Genomic DNA, 16,228 nt, shown 5'->3' with positions numbered 1-16,228 from the left:
AGACAGCAACTGCGCATGCACATTCTGTCCAAGTGCTCTTACTGAAGATCTCTGATCAACTATGTCAGGATGCACCAGCACCTTGATTGGGGACACACACTTTGAAGAACCGTTAGCTACTGCACAAGGTCAGTAACCTTCTCTTATGCTACTTCACAGTTTTGTTCTTGTGAAGAACAAACTAGAATGCAGCCTAAAACATACACTGTCATCTTAAAATGGGGATCATGAGCACAACCACTATCCCCAGCAAAATAACCATTGTGGAATGGGCAAGACAACATCCATTTTGAGTGTGCATTGTTTTTAATTCATGGCAATTGATGGAATTTCTCATCCATATCCGAGCCTAGGATAACTCAACCCATAACTCTTGTGCATTGTGTAGCCTCTGGAGATATGGACAGATTTAAGTTACAAAGCAGAGAGTTCATTTATGAGCTTTGCTGACCTGAACAGCTGCACAGCTCCCTGCTGCACAGCATTTCAGAATATATGGAAGGCTGACCTTTCCTCTGGATAAGGCAGCCCCGGGTGGAGCAAAAATCCATGACCTTCCAGGGCTTGAGCAGCTCAGAACACCCAATACTTACTGATCTAGCTGACTAAGCATACTGTGATAAAAAGGCCAAACCAATACTGGAAAGCCAAGCAACTGAGACGGCCAGTTGCTTGCTGCTGGCCAGCATAGTGATCTGTAGGAAAATCATTAAAGCTGGAGCACTTTGAAGATGTAGTTGAATATATCCTCAGAATTTGCTCTTATTCATTTACTTTTCAGGATGTCAAAGTTTACTAGCTTTCTTTTCCCATTTCACTAAAAGAGCAATTTAGTATGTATCCCCATGTAGTGTGATGACGTTTCAAAATGTAATCATTTCATGAAACAATGTTATGATATTATTTTATCTGTCCAAGATTATTTTTCAAGAAAAATACGTCCGCCACAGTAATAGCATAAAGATTCCTCAATATTTAAGATATCAACCTGAAATGCTGGTTTTTCCTAGTCTCTGTTATAACAGTCTCTTCTGTCACAAAAACACTCCTTCAGCGTGTGACATTTAAAATTTCATCGTTCATTTAGGTCATTTTATATTCAAAGCAAGAAAAAGGTGCATGGTTGTCTTCTAGCTGTGCCCCTTTGCACTTTCTCTTACAGAAGGGGACATACTATGAAATTGAAAGGGAATACATTTACAACTGATAAAAGGATATGCTTTAAAGTAATATTTAATTTGTATGTAAAACTCATTGCCATAAAACATCAGTGAGACCATCAGCTGAGCAGGGTTTATAAAAGGATTAAACAGTTATATGGTTAATGAAACATGCACAGTTAATTATGATAGATAGGATAAAAAGAGTAAGGGATATAAACTCTTCTATTTTAGTCCCTGAAGCAGCCACTAAAGGACATGAGTAAAGAGAAATATCTCTGGTTGATTGGCTTATTGTGCTAAAATGATCCTTTAAATGGATTCTTGCACCTTCCTCTCAAAGGTCTGACTGATCACTTCTGGAATGATACTGGATTAGCTGGCACTGGCCTGATCAGCTATTGCAATTTCTATGTTTTTAACTTTAAACTGTTCTTTTGTTTGCATAAAGACAAAAACATGAACATTTATATTTAGCCTACAGATTAGGGTTCTTTGTGTCCTCATACATTGATTGCATTGTATAGAATCTAGATTGTGTTTCCAATGATTCAGTTGGGGCTTGTCTGTATTCTAAAGCTACTATAAATTAAAGTAGGACATGAATGTAAAGTGCAATAGCTGTGTCTGAATAACCTCCGTCTGTGGATACTCTTGCTCTAGAATAAAAGTGTCTTGTTTGCTTTAGCTTACTGGAGTGATCTGAGAGGATGCCACGTGTAGACTAGCCCTCAATGTGGTAAAGACTATTCTTTGGTGTGCTATGGTGTGTTACAGCCCATAGAAGATGAGTGACCAACCCCTGTATTTTCTTTCATAGAGGGAATGAAAAGATGAGTCTGCCAAAAAATGCAGACGCTTCTGCACAGGAATGTTCATGGGCTCTCATAACAGTCCTTATGGTGTATGTGGATGATTGACAACCCCAGATATAACATTTTGCTCAAAGGATGCACATGTATGTTGACATTTTTTAGAAGTAAAAGGATCAACTCAGAAGCTCTACACTCTCAATTTTTTCTGTTTTAATAAGTATTAACTTTAAAAAGTATTCAAAGATTTTAAAATAACTATGGAGACCAACTAAGAGTGTGACAAGTGTATGACTGTTATGACTAGTTTGGGGAACTCTAATGTGACTCTCTGTTGGCGTGCAGCCCCACAAGTGTGAAAGGGATCCCAGAGCTCCATCCTTCCCTCCAGGGAAGGGGTATATCTTGAGGTGGGGGGAGAAGCCATCTGGATGCTTCCTTGTCCTGGCATCCTGGAGCTGGGAACTTAAAAAATCCATGTGCTGCTTTTGTTCCCATGACTCTTCTAGCATTTCCACATATTTTCTTGTTCCAGGCATTTCTGTAGAGCAACTGCTTCCTTGCAGCTGAGCAGAAAGTAAGAGGCTTTTGAAAAGGCGAGGCTTAATTTAAATAGGCAACGAGGGCAGGGCAAGAGAAGGAAGCTGACACACTCCAGCAAGTCATCTGGCTCCATCCCTTTTGCAGAGGCCAAGCAGAAAACAAAAGGGGGAAGAATATGGGGAGGACATGCTCTTCTTTCCCCCTGCCTCCCACAATACATTTTGGTCTTCTCTCCTTCCTTGTGTCCACTGAAATATTCTCCCCTGCTAAAGAGAGTGAGAGAGTGTTTCTAGAGCTGATTTCCAGAACTGGCTCTGTTTTACCAGCTCTGGAAGCAGAAGTCTAGGGTGCACTCAAGCCAATGGGCTGCAGGCTATGTAAATAAAACACCATCAAAGTAACATATGTACACTTCGGAGGGGGTAGGTTCAAGTTTTAGAGGTCGAAGATGCTGGACTAGAGGGACCACTGTTATCACCCACGGTGTACATTTCTGATGCCATTTGTTAGAAAAAAAATACATTGTAGCATCAGTCCTCATGTAGCAAAAAAGAACCCTCTAAATGATGTTATAAAGAACTAGAACTCTCTCTGTGGGCTAATTTTTACTGTGTGGTGTATCCCTAAGGTTCTCTCTCTATAATTCCATAGAAAAATTATTTTAAAAATATGTTAATTAGGTTGTGAAATCAAGCACTTGAAAATTACAAAATGTCAGTTTTACAATTGTTCATGAAACCTTAATTTGGCCTGATCTCTAGAGGTGCTGAACACTGCAGCTCTAGATGAGACCTTTATATGTCAGCTGTGGATTTAGAAGCCTAACTAGGCTCCCAGCTTTGAATTTTTTTACCTCAGTGCTTAATTAAGATATTTCAGTCTGAGAATTTTTGAGTCCTTTGTTTAAAATTATCAGCAAATTTATTGAAGGAAAGGGCAAGCCATTAAGGAACCAAATTAGTCTCTGTTCAAGAAATTCTCTAGTGATTTTCTTTTTTACATTAAGGTCTTAGCATGCTTAGCATACAGAGTTGCCTTATATATTGAAAATGTATACACTTGGACTGAGGTTGAGATAGATATAGGAGACTGACTTGTTGAGAGTCTCTGGGTTTGGTTAAAAGGGGTTAAAAACAAGGATGATCTCATGGTAGGAGTTTACTACAGACCACCTAGCCCAGTTGAAGGGGTGGATGAGGCTTCTTTTAAACAACTAACAAAATCATGCAAAGCTCAGGATTTGATGGTGATAGGGGATTTCAACTATCCAGACATATGTTGGGAAACTAATATAGCAGGACACAAATTATCCAACAAGTTCTTGGACTGCATTGGAGACATTTTATTCCAGAAGATTGAAAAAGCTATTGTGGGGGAAGCTGTTCTAGATTTGATTTTAACAAATAGGGAGGAACTGGTTGAAAATTTGAAAGTAGAAGAAAACTTGAGTGAAAGGGTATGTCTACTCTGATAAGTTAATTCGAAATAACAGCCGTTATTTCAAATTAACTTTAATAGCATCTATACATGCAAACCGCTATTTTGAAATTAATTCAAAATAGCAGAGCGCTTAATTTGAATTTGGTAAACCTCATTCTATGAGAAGTAACGCCAAATTTGAAATAGCTATTTCAAATTAAGTGCTGTGTAGATACTTAATTCAAAATAGTGGGCCTCCAGCCCTTCCCAGGGAGCCCTGGTGGCCACTCTGGGCACAACCAGGAAAACTTACTCTCCTCTCCCTGAGCCCCAGATACATTAAAGGGGTAGACCCTGGCCACAATGCCTGTGCCAGCTCCAAGCCTGCCAGCCCAGAACCAGCAGTGGCCACCTGGGCCCCTGACCCAGTGGCCCCAAAACATGAGCCAGCAAACCACCGGCAGCCAGCCCTCCACCACTCCCCAGGAGCAGTCTGCCAGCTCCCAGGAGCCTGACAAGGGCCGGAGAAGGTGGGCGCCTTCCTGGTCCAGGGTGGAGATCATGGACCTTACTCAGGTTTGGGGGTGATGCCCCCAACGTCCATGATCTCCACACTAAATGGAGGAATGCGGACATCTATGGCAGGATAGCTGCCATCCTGGCCACCAAAGGCCACATGTGAATCCAGGAGCAAGTTTGCATGAAAATCAAGTTGATCCAGTGAGACCCTCAACCCTGAGCTTCCCCTCCCCCTTCTTCCCCTTGCTTCCTCCTTCCAGCTCCCTCCTCCCAGGTTTCCCCCTCCCCTCTCCCACCCTCTCTATTCCCCTCTCCCACCTCCTTTTCCCAGTCTCCCCAGAGGTTCATCTCCTCCCCCCCCCCCCCCCAGTTTTGTTCAATAAACCCAGTTTCTATTTTTGAACATACATGTCTTTTATTTAACATCAGGAAGGGGGGCTAGTGAGGGGTAAGTGGAAGGACATGAGGGAGGAATGGGGCACCAGCCCCTTGTGTGGAGGACCAGGGTGGCTCTGAGGTCTCCTCAGGGTGGACGCTCTCCTGCAGGACCTCCTGGATTCTGACAACCCCCCGATGGACCCTCCGCATGGCAGCCTGCAGCAAGTGCAGCCTGGCTGATGGCAACGACCCCATGAGACTCACCAGTGTGCCCAGGGGCAGCTCTGGCTCCATGTGGCAGAGTGCTGTGGTGTCCTGAGTGCGGGCACTCAGGGCACTCCAAGACAGGAGTGCTTTTCTCTCCCTCATTGAGGTAGACAAGCAAGTGGGGAACCCTGAGAACTGTCAGTCTGGGGTGGGGGTAGGGTCCCTTTAAGCATGGAGCTCAGTTAGCCTCAGGCAGCAGCCCCACACACTAAGTCCTAACCTGATGCCCTGCCGGCACTGGTTCCGGCCAGGCTTAACTTCAGTTCAGGGTCCACTCAGTATGGACGTGCTGTTTCAAAATAGCAAAACGCTATTTTGAAATAGGTTTTGTGTGTAGATGCGTTAATTCAAATTAGCTTAATTAGCTTAACCATTTCGAATTAACTTAACTTGAATTAATGCTGTAGTGTACACGTACCCAAAGTGACCATGAAATCCTAGAGTTCATGATTGTAAGGAATGATAGAAGGGAGAACTGCAAAATAGAGACAATGGATTTCAGAAAGTCAGATTTTAGTAAATTCATGGCTCTGGTAGGTAAGGTTCCATGGAAAGCAAGACTAAGGGGACAAACAACTGAAGAGAGTTGGCAATTTATGAAAGGGAAATTATTAAGGACCCAAAAGCAAACTATACGATTACATAAGAAAGATAGAAAGTATGGTAAGAAACCACCTTGGATGAACCAGGAGTTTTTACATGATCAAAAAATAAAAAAGGAGTCGTATAAAAAGTAGAAACTAGGTCAAATTACAAAGGATGAATATAAGCAAACAATGCATGAATACAGGGGCAAGATTAGAAAGGCGAAGGCACAAAACAAGCTCAAACTAGCTAGAGACATAAAGGGTTATAAGAAGAAATTCTGTAATATATTAGAAGCAAGAAGACGACCAAGGACAGGGTAGGCCCATTGCTCAGTGAAAAGAGAGAAACAATAACAGGAAACTTGGAAATGGCAGAGGTGCTTAACGACTTTTTTATTTTGGTTTTTATCAAGAAGATTGATGTTGATGGGATGCCTAACATAGTGAATGCTACTGGAAATGGGGTAGGTTTAGAAGTTACAGGCTGGGGCCCATCTGGCTAAGCAGCAGTTGGTTAGAACAGGACTTGAGGACTACAGTGCATGGGAAGCAGGATATGAATCAACAGCGTGCCCTTGTAGCCAAGAAGGCTAATTGCATATTAGGGTGCATTAGGAGGAGCATTTCCAGCAGATCTACAGAAGTCATTCCCCTTCATTCAACACTGGGGAGGCCACATCTGGAGTATTGCATCCAGTTCTAGGGCCCCCACTACAGAAAGGATGTGGATGCATTGGAGAGGATCCAGCAGAGGGCAACCAAAATGATTAGGGGGCTGGAGCACATGACCTATGAGGAGAGGCTGAAGGATTTGGGTTTGTTTAGTCTGCAGAAGAGAAGAGTGAGGGGGGATTTGATAGCAGCCTTCAACTTCCTGAAGGGAGGTTCCAAAGAGGATGGAGTGAGGTTGTTCTCAGTAGCGACAGATGGCAGAACAAAGAACAAAGGTCTCAAGTTACAAAGGGGAGGTCTAGGTTGTATATTCGGAAAAACTATTTCACTAACAGGGTGGTGAAGTCCTGGAATGGGTTACTAGGGAGGTGGTGGAATCTCCATCCCTAGAGGTTTTTAAGTTCAGGTTTGGCAAAGCCCTGGCTGGGTTGATTTAGTTGGGATTGGTCCTGCTTTGGGCAGGTGGCTGAACACGATGACCTGAGGTCTCTTCCTGCCCTAGGATTCCATGATTCTATGATTCTAACAAGTTAAAAAATTACTTAGAAAAGTTTAGATGTCTTCAAGTCACCAGAGCCTGATGAAATGCGTCCTAGAATACTCAAGGTTAGAGTATCTCTATCCTGATAGAGGTGGTATCTGAGCCTTTAACTATCATCTTTGAAAAATCATGGAAGTTGGGAGAGATACCACAAGACTGCAAAAAGGCACATATAGTGCCCACCTATAAAAAGAGAAATAAGAACAATCCAGGAAACTTCAGACCAGTCAGTTTAACTTGTGTGTCAGGGAAGATAATGGAGCAAGTAATTAAGGAAGTAGTCTGCAAACATCTGAAAGAAAATAAGGTGATAGGTAACAGCCAGCATGGATTTGTAAAGAACAAATCATGTCAAACTAATCTGATAGCTTTTCTTTGGTAAGATAACAAGCCTTCTGGATAAGGGAGAAGCAGTGGATGTGGTATACCTACACTATAGTAAAGCATTTGATACAGTCTTGCATGACCTTCTTATCACTAAACTAGGGAAATACAACCCAGATGGGGCTACTATATGGTGGATGCATAACTAGCTGGATAACCATTCTCAGAGAGTAGCTATTAATGGTGGAAAGGCATAACAAGTGGGATTCTGCAGGGGTCTATTTTGGGACCAGTTCTGTTCAATATTTTCATCAGCAATTTAGATGATGGCATAGAGAGTAAGATTATTAAGTTTGCAGATTCTACCAAGCTGGGAGTGGTTGCAACTACTTTGAAGAATATGGTCATAATTCAAAATGATCTGTACAAACTGGAGAAATGGTCTGAGGTAAATAGAATGAAGTTTAATAAGGACAAATGCAAAGTACTCCACTTAGTAGGGACAATCAGTTTCACAAATATAGCATGGGAAAAGACTGTTTAGGAAAGAGCACTGCAGAAAGGGATCTAGGGGTCATAGTAGACCACAAGCTAAATATGAGTCAACAGTGTGACACTGTTGCAAAAAAAGCAAACATGCATTAACAGGAGTGTTGTGAGCAAGATGAGAAGTCATTCTTCTATCCTACTCTGACCTGATTAGACATCAGTTGGAGTATTGTGTCCAGTTCTGGGCACCACATTTTAAGAAAGGTGTGGAAAAATTGAAGAAGGTCCAGAGAAGAGCAACAAAAATTATTAAAGGTCTAGAAAACATGAGCTATGAGACAAGGCTGAAGGAATTGGGTTTGTTTAGTTTGGAAAAGAGAAGACTGATAGGGGACATGATAGCAATTTTCAGGTATCTAAAAGGGTGACACGGGGGGAGGGGGAAATTGTTTTCCTTGGCCTCTGATGATAGGACAAGAAGCAATGGGCTTAAACTGCAGCAAGGGAGTTAAACTTCCTAACTATCAGGGGGTATGTCTATACTACAAAGTTAATTCGAACTAACGGACGTTAGTTCAAATTAACTTTGATAGGCGCTACACTAGCGCTCCGCTAGTTTGAACTTAATTAGAACTAGCGGAGCGCTTAGTTCGAACTAGGTAAACCTCATTGTACGAAGACTAAGCCTAGTTCGAACTTACTAGTTTGAATTAAGGGGTGTGTAGCCCCTTAATTTGAACTAGTGGGAGGCTAGCCCACCCCAGCTTTCCTTGGTGGCCACTCTGGCCAACACCAGGGAAACTCTATTGCCCCCCTCCCGGCCCCGGACCCCTTAAAGGGGCACGGGCTGGCTACGATGCCCATGCGAGGTGCAAGCCTGCCAGCACCCAACTAGCAGACCCTCCACCTGGCACGGCTCGAGCCAGCCACCTGATGCCCCCCAGCCCTCCCCCTCTTCCCGGGACCAGGCTGGCGGCTCCCGGGAGCTTGCTCGGGACCGCAAGAGGCGGGCACCCACCTAGTCTAGTGCGGACATCGTGGACCTCGGCCACGACCTCCACACTAAGCACAGGAAAGTTGCCGTCTAGGGCAGGAGAGCTGCCAGCCTGGCCACCCAGGAGCAGGTATGCATGAAAATCAAGGGGGTCCACTGAGACCCCCGACCCTGAGCTTACAATGGCCGTACTGGGTCAGAACAAAGGTCCATCTAGCCCAGTAGCCTGTCTGCCGACAGCGGCCAACCCTAGGGACCCTGGAGGGGATGGACCGAGGACAGTGACCAAGCCATTTGTCACGTGCCATCCCTCTCCAGCCTTCCACAAACTTTGGGCAGGGACACCACTCCTACCTCCTGGCTAGTACCACTCCATGGACCCATCCTCGATCACTTTATCTCACTTCTCTTTAAACTCTGTTCTAGTTCTAGCCTTCACAGCCTCCTGCAGCAAGGAGTTCCACAGGTTGACTATTTGCTTTGTGATGAACAACTTTCTGTTACTAGTTTGAAGCCTGCTACCCATTCCTTTCCTTTGGTGTCCTCTAGTCCTTCTTTATGGGAACTAATGAAGAACTTTTCTGTATGCACCCTCTCCACCCCACTCATGCTTTTATAGACCTCTATCCTATCCCCCCTCAGTCTCCTCTTTTCTAAACTGAAAAGTCCCAGTCTCTTTAGCCTCTCTTCATATGGGACCTGTTCCAAACCTCTGATCATTTTAGTTGCCCTCCCTGTCCCACCCTCTCTCTTCCCCTCTCCCACCTCCTTTTCCCAGTCTCCCCGAGTTTTGTTCAATAAAGAGAGATTCTATTTTTGACCACACATTTTCTTTATTTTGTACATCAGGAAGGGGGGCTGGGGAAGGGTAAGTGGAAGGAGGTGAGGGAGGAATGGGGTACAAGCCCCCGATTGGGAGGACTGGGCTGGCCCTGCGGGCTTCTGGGGGTGGAAGCTCTCCTGCAGCCCCCTCTCCCCAGATGGCAGCCTGCGGCAAGTGCAGCCGGGCTGATGGCCGAGTGCTGTGATGTGCCCAGTGTGGGCACTCAGGGCACTCCAAGCCAGGACTGCTTTGCAAGCGGGGCACCCCTGAGAACTGTCTGTCCGGGGTGGGGGTCGGGTCCCTTTAAGCACAGCCCTCGGCTAGCCTGAGACAGCAGCTCCATGCTCTAAGTCCTCATCTGATGCCCTGCCGGCACTGCTTCCGGCCATCCTTAATCCCGGTTCAGGGTCCACTGAATGTGGACATGCTAGTTCGAATGAGCAAAACACTAATTCGAACTAGTTTTTAGTTCTAGATGCGTTAGTTCGAATTAGCTTAGTTTGAATTAACTAATTCGAACTAAGTTAGTTCGAATTAGCGCTGTAGTGTAGACATACCCAGGGTAGTTAAACACCGGAATAAGTTGCTTAGGGAGGTGTGGAATCTCCATCACTGGAGAGATTTAAGTGAAGTTTGGATATACATTTATCAGGGATGATGTAGACGGTGCTTAGTCCTGCTGTGAAGGCAGGGTACTGGACTTGTTGATCTCTTGAAGTTCCTTCCAGTTCTAATATTCTATGATTCTATACTGTTAATTAATATAGGAGTGTGGTTTTGACTTATTTTCTTTTATAGTATCCACCTGAAACAAAACTGGTAAGAATTTATTATGTAGTATTCTATTAAATAGTAGACAGAAGAGGGAAATACTATGCTACCTGGCCTCAGACTAGAAAAGGAAAATGTAATGCGTCGTATTAGTCATGTATGCCACAGTGACAGGTAGATTGCCAGCTAGTAGCAGGTCTGGTTTGGTTATTAAATGTTAATATAAAAACGTGCATGAAAGAGTCATAATTCTACTCATTGTAGCTCTTCATAGTGATGCAGTACAGGCAGTCCCCGGGTCACGTACAAGATAGGGAATGTAGGTTTGTTTTTAAGTTGAATCTGTATGTAAGTCGGAACTAACGTCCAGATTCAGCCGCTGCTGAAACTGACCGCCAGTTCTGACTTACATACAGAATCAACTTAAGAACCCCAGGCGTCCCCAAGTCAGCTGCTGCTGAAACTGATCAGCAGCTGATTCCAGGAAGCCCGGGGCAGAGCAACTCTGCCTCGGGCTTCCTGTAGTCAGCGCTGGTCAGTTTCAGCAGAAGCTGACTTGGGGACGCCTGGGACAGAGCAGCTGGGGTGCTGCCGGGTTGCTCCAGTAGCGCCCAGAGCGGCGCTGCGGGACCAACCGGCAGCACCCCAGCTGCTCTGCCACAGGCATCTGGAGAAAAGCCTAGTCTGCTGGGGGTTGGGGGGCGTACTAGCTGTGCCCCCCCCACCCCAGCAGACCAGGAAGACGCAGGCGGTGGACCGAGACGCACCGCGGTCCCGCCACCTGGGTCCTCCGCGGCTTTGCTCCCAGTCTCCCTGGTCTGCCAGTGAGATGGTGAGCAAAGCCTCTGAGGACGCCAGCAGCGGGACAGCCGTGGGGCATCTGGGCTGTCCCGCTGCCGGCTTCCCCGAGGCTTTGCAAAGGAATAGCCGCCTGGGCTGCCTTGCTGCCCGAGCCCCTCCGCGGCTTTGCTCCGCGTCTTCCTGGTCTGCAGACCAGGGAGACGTGGAGAAAGCCCCGGAGTACACGGGCGGCAGGACCGCGAGGTTCCGCAGTCTGTGTCCTCCGGGGGAGCCCCGTTCGTAACTGCGGATCCGATGTAAGTTGGATCCGCGTAAGTCGGGGACTGCCTGTACTAACAGTATAATATAACATAAGAGAAGTTATACACATGTGAATAGTATTTTGTCTAGGACCTGCCTCATGATAATTTGCCTACAGAAGTTACTTATATATGGAGATTAAATAAAACTTGTCCAGCATATACCTGTACGATTTTTGTGTTTTCTTTACAATAACTGAAAATAGATGGCATGGATAAGGTAAAGATCAGCAAGATGTCCACGTCTTAAGAGCTGCATATTCCAATTAAATCTGGTAATAGATCAATCCAAAGAGCATGTAAGAAAAATCATTTACTCTTTGTAGTTATCCATTATTACCAAAGGACACAATCTGTCTTAAGATGTGTAAGGCCAATAGTAGAAGATACATTTCTAATCCATCTGTTTCTATCTTGTGTTAACAGATATTATTCTGCTGACAGATCGCTTACAGGCATCTTTTAACTTTGCTTTTACCTAAATACATTTCTTTTCCATTAAAAATAAAATGTTGCCAATCTGTCTTGAAGTTTAAAAAATAGTGTAATCAGTTTTGCTCATCAACAGTGATCAGTTAAGTATAGTGGCTCTCTGATAATATGAAAGTACAAAATACGTGGCAAAATTACAAAAAGAAAAATGAAAATGTTTGGGAGATGACTGACATCTTCAGAGACATTTTGTTACTTTTGGATTGCAACTATTTAGAGACAAGCCATACACATATATTATGCAGTCCACTGTCTAATTGCCATGAGCATTGTAGTTTTTCCCCTTCTCATTCACAGAAAGAACTTCATCTCCTACCCAAAGGCAGAAATTCTTCATCACTGGAAAGGTTATGGAGTCAGAAAAGCTGGCTATGTGGCATAAAAGTGTCATTGCGAAAAAGGACAATGTCTGAAATGTTCTGCTTCAGGAAATATAATCACAATGCAGCTATTTGGATCAGGGACGAACAAACATTCTGACACAAATCCTGGTCTACTTAGAAGAAAGATATGCTGGAATCATATATATAGTAGCCCAATGTCTGTGACCCTGTAACGCTGAAACGCTGGCTGTTCCCTCTTGGCGGCGCTGTTGCCTGCTGCCGTGGCGCTCGGCTGATTTTTGTGCCGCTCAGCTGGGATGCCGCATGGGAGCAAGCGGCACAAGCGGCCATTTAGGGTCTGCGCTCCCCATGCTGTACAGGGGTGCTGCATGGCAAGCGTGGGGCCCAAACGGCCACTTGTGCCACTTGTTCCTGCGCAGAGGCTCGGCTGAGTGGCGCAGAAGTCAGCTGAGCACCACGGTGGGAAGCAACAGCGCCGCCCAGAGGGAACAGCCAGGGGTGGGGCCTGAATGAGCGTGTGTCTCTGACATCAGGCAAGGGTGCCGGATTCAAAAGGAGGAAAACGGAGCGGACACAGAGGAGACCGAGAGAAGAACGGAGGAGGCGGACAGGAGGTGGAAGACAGTGAGAGAGAGAGAGTGTGAGGGAGATGCAGCAGGAGGAGGAGGAGAGAATCACAGAGTGAGAGGCGGGGAGGGAGAAGAGAAGGAGAGAGAGGCAGGAGGCAGACAAAAGCTGAGAGAGAGAGAGAGAGAGAGAGAGAGAGGGCGAGGTAGTAGAAGGAGAAGAGAGAGAGAGGCCGTTTGTGCTGCTTGCTCCTGTGCGGCGTCCTGGCTGAGCAGTGCAGAAGTCAACCGAGCACCACGAAGGGAGGCAAAGGGGGGCAGGGCGGTGACGTACATGCCCAGGGGGCAGGACTTGGACGAACGTGCATCCCCGACGGAGACAGAGGAGATTGGAGAGAGAGTGAGAGGCAGAAGGAGGAGAAGAGAAAGAGAGAGACGGAGACAGAGGCAGAAGGAGGAGGAGACCTGAGAGAGAGAGGGGGAGGTAGTAGGAGGAGAGAGAAAGAGAGAGAGATGAAGCGAGAGACTGGAGGCTTAGGAGAGAAGACCGAAGTGGAGGAGAGACCTGAAAATCCCATCTTATGACGAACTAATTGGCTAGTATATAATAATTTCCCTTAAAAAACTGTCTTAAATCTTAAACTCTGTATTTACTTTGTATTTTTGCCTATTTCTATGGTGAGCTGAGACCCAAGAAGTTTTCTTAATCAAAATAAAAATCCTCCTCCCCCCCGCAAAAAAGTTTACAACCCAAAGAGAAGTAATTTTTCCTGTCACATCTCTGGGGCATTCCTTTTCCCGTCTTGGTTGCCTATCTTTCCCCAAGAATATATTAACTTAGTTTCTTTCCCAGAGGGGAGGGAAAACAGCCTTCTATCAGCAGAAACCTATCCTTCCTGCTGCAGCTTATGTATCATCTCTCCCTGTTTATCTTTCACTAGGGCTGTGTCTAAATTGGCATGATTTTCCGGAAATGCTTTTAACAGAAAAGTTTTCCTTTAAAAGCATTTTTGGAACAGAGCGTCTAGAAAAGCTTTACGCAAAACGGTTTTTTGCCTGAACGGGAGCAGAATAGTATTTCCGCAAAAAGCACTGATTTCTTACAGTAGGAAGTCAGTGCTTTTGCGGAAATTCAAGCAGCCAGTGTAGACAGCTGGGAAGTTTTCCGGAAAAGCGGCTGATTTTCCAGAAAAACTGGCCAGTCTAGACACAGCCTAGAAGAGAGATTTTAAAGGACACTGTCAGTCCTTAACTGGCCTCAGAAGTCTCTCATTAACCCATAATAACCTTTTATTTTATCATAGGAAATAGACTTCATCATTCTAGCGCCAATACATCCTTCTGCCCTCCTTTATATCTGTCAGGACAGATTTTGTCACAGTATCGAATCAGACATTTGCTAAGGGGCTGTGTCAAGTGTGGGAGCTGTTTGTTACTGGGCAGACCAAACAGTAACTAACATGAATGACTTTCCCTTGGTACAACAATGAATATGCTAAACAGACTGGCTAAGCTAAAGGAAATTATTTTTCCCCGGGTGGTCAATGGGGCGGGGATGGTTTGGAGAACAAATAATGGGTTGTTGGAAGCTGCTGTTTAAGAGAAGCATGTTATCTGAACTAGGAAGAATCTGCTGGTCACTGACCATGAACAAATAAAGGAGAACTTTCTATAGAGGCACAAAGGGCAAACCTGAAGGCTGAGCAGGATGAAAGAAGGGTCCTGGGATCCTGAAAAGACTTTCCCAAACCCAAAGGGTCCTATATGATAAGGACACTGGAGAAGGGTTTTGTTATTTTTGCATGGATCTGCAAGTCTGTGGTTTGTCTAGGAATAGAATGTACGTGTCATTTTAAAGTCACTTTGCAAAGCCTCCAAGTTCCTTGCTGAATTTGTTCCTTCAGGGTTAAACTGTAAACCAGAGTACTCCCAAGAATGGAGCTTTGAGAAAGAGAAAGCTTAGTCTATGTGGAAGAGTTTGGGAAGTTCAGTATGGTCTTTACTCTGGCTCAGAAGTGATTGGGAGAGGCCAGGGACAGTGCCTGCATGCTGTTTAGACTCAGTGGGAATGTCTGCTCTGTAGCTAGGAGCAGCCTCCGAGGCCATGTAGATAGACTTGTGCTAGGGGACTAATTTGATCAAGATAGCAATGTGGCAGCTCATGCTCTCAAGCCCTCCTGGCTTCCACCACCATCATTTGAGCTCAAGTGGCTCCCAAGTCTCCACCCTTACCATCTATACCACTATTTTTAGCATTCTTGACCAACTCCCACTAGTTTGTGTAGGGAGGCTTGCTCCCCAGCTGCAGTGACGTCATAGTCAGTGGTTTAGAAACAGGCCCACTGACAGGAGAGGACAAGGGGCAATTGCCCCTGGGCCCTGCTATTCAGAAGAGCCCAGGAACCCCAGTGACCGGACTTTAAAAACATCAGCAGAGCTCTAAGCCGCATACCCTGCGCAACTCTGACAGCTGGGGGGAGGGTCCAATGCCGAGAACTGGGCGGCGCTGAGGGATGGCTTCCCAACCCTGCTCCTTCTGCTCAAGATTCTGCCCTCCCCCCCACACGGCACGGAGCTGTCCCCTTCCCACCTTGCCCCAGGTGCTTGCAGAAGCTGGCAGTTCCCTTGGTTAGAAGCATCAATATACAGCAGCCTGGTGGGTGAGGTGGAGCTCAATGAATTAGTCCCATGACAGATGCATTTTGATCTTTTTCTGCCAGAATCCTTGTGCATATTTGAATCTTCAGCTTTTTAGGTTACCAAGTATTTTTGGTTGTCTCCATATGTTGTTAGATACACAGTCTATGTCTGAGGACAAAGGTTGTAAACCTTATTGTAGTAGCATTAAACTTCCAATCGAAGAGGCACACTCATGTGCTCTGGAATCAGGCAAGCTATCATTTCTGATAATCTACACTGGCTGTGAATAACCAGCTGTCTGATTCCATAAGCAGACTAGCAAGAAGGCAAGCACAGATCAATATCTGTTGCACAGTATCTGTGCACAGTGCACATGCTCCAGAGAGAATCAACACAAGGAACAGGATGATACATTTGGACAGAACATCATCCTAAAATGATTATTCAGAAATGAGATCAACATCTGTTTAAAATGAAATTCATTATCCAAGTAATACTATTCTAGAAATAGATTTCAAACCAGGCCAGAAACAGGAATTGCCATACCAGGTCAGATTGTTGGAGAGTACCTGCTACTTCTGAGACAGGTTCAAGAAACTCTGCTATAGGCAGTGATAGAATAATCTGCTCATAGGACATGCTCTTCCTAGTCTCTATTAATCAGAGGTTGCCCCAGAGAATGAAATTTTATATCCATAACAAAACTCTTTAGTTTTGGGTTGTGTTTTCCCCCTAGTCTTTGCTACTGTACTTCACGATATTCCTGTTAACAAAATAAATGTCCTTT

The sequence above is a fragment of the Pelodiscus sinensis genome, chromosome 6, assembly GCF_049634645.1.
Source record: "Pelodiscus sinensis isolate JC-2024 chromosome 6, ASM4963464v1, whole genome shotgun sequence".
In the NCBI taxonomy this organism is placed as follows: domain Eukaryota; kingdom Metazoa; phylum Chordata; order Testudines; family Trionychidae; genus Pelodiscus; species Pelodiscus sinensis.
The sequence above is the reverse complement of the archived record's forward strand: the minus strand, read 5'-3'. Positions refer to the sequence as shown.